We start from the raw sequence: 1,124 nt of genomic DNA, 5'->3' as shown, positions 1-1,124 counted from the left end.
GTGTTTTCCTACAAGTAAAGTCGTATGGATGGACTGATCTCAAAGGGACTTTGGGCCTGGGTTCTGTTCCTGACCTTAGTTCAGCTTTTTCATACGGCAGATCATGACCTGTTATTATCCGACCTGCGACTTTAGGTATTAGGGATGTGTTTCAATCGTATCTTGTGGATGGGATCCAGCTGGTTAAAATAGGAGCTAAGAGCTCAGACCCAAGGACCCCTTCTTTCTCCTGTGGTTCCTAATATCTGTCGGATTCCACTCTGCCAGGGTCTGGATTTTATGGTAGACACAGACGATATCCAGGTCTTTTCCTCTTTAGGGAACGATCGCATTAGCCGAGAGGCGATGGACGAAGGGAAGTCCAGCCAGGGCTGAAATCAAATAACTTTGCATCTTAAATCAATGGAAAACAGAGGTCCCTGTGGATTAAGCATCCAAGTTTAAACACCGTTAGCCCTGACGTTTCTTTCGTTGGGCTCGCTGGTGTCAGAACGGTGGGCGCTGTGCCGGGCTCTCGCCTAACGCTTTGCTCCCATATTAGCAGCGTCGTGACGCCATCTTTCTTTCTCCCGACGGAGGCTTAACCCCGCGTCCTTTTCTTGGCCTGGAAGGACTCGATTGCTCTTCCCCAAGCCTTGATTCTAACGCGGCTGGGTGATTGCAACTCTTCGCGCACGGGGGGGAGGGGGGGGGGTGTTTGCCCCTCCCCAGCTGACCGAGAGCGCAGCAGCTCGCTTAGGATCGGCCCCGTAAACGTTACGATCGCCTAACGCCTGCTCGGAAGTCACGGTCACCGCCTCAGGCTCAGGATTTCGCCGCTGGTTTCCAAGTCTGTGCGTGGGACTCGGCCCCGGATTATTCGCCTCCTCTCTTAACGTTTTATTCCCCCCCCCCCCCAGCTCCTTCCATCTGAAAAAAATATGAAGTACCTGCTGCGCCCTTGCTCACAAGGGCGGGGGAGGGGAGGATTCGGGTATGTGGAAACAGATTGTTTATCTTTCCACTCTTGTATAGGACGCATTGTTGGCTTAAAGATTTCAGGTGAAAAAGTTTGGAACCGGTGCCCAGGCCTGGGGAAGTCTCTACCTATTGTTCTTACTGGATAACTGCCCCTTTGTTCCCCT

This window comes from Rhinatrema bivittatum, chromosome 19, assembly GCF_901001135.1.
Source record: "Rhinatrema bivittatum chromosome 19, aRhiBiv1.1, whole genome shotgun sequence".
Lineage (NCBI taxonomy): Eukaryota > Metazoa > Chordata > Amphibia > Gymnophiona > Rhinatrematidae > Rhinatrema > Rhinatrema bivittatum.
The sequence above is the reverse complement of the archived record's forward strand: the minus strand, read 5'-3'. Positions refer to the sequence as shown.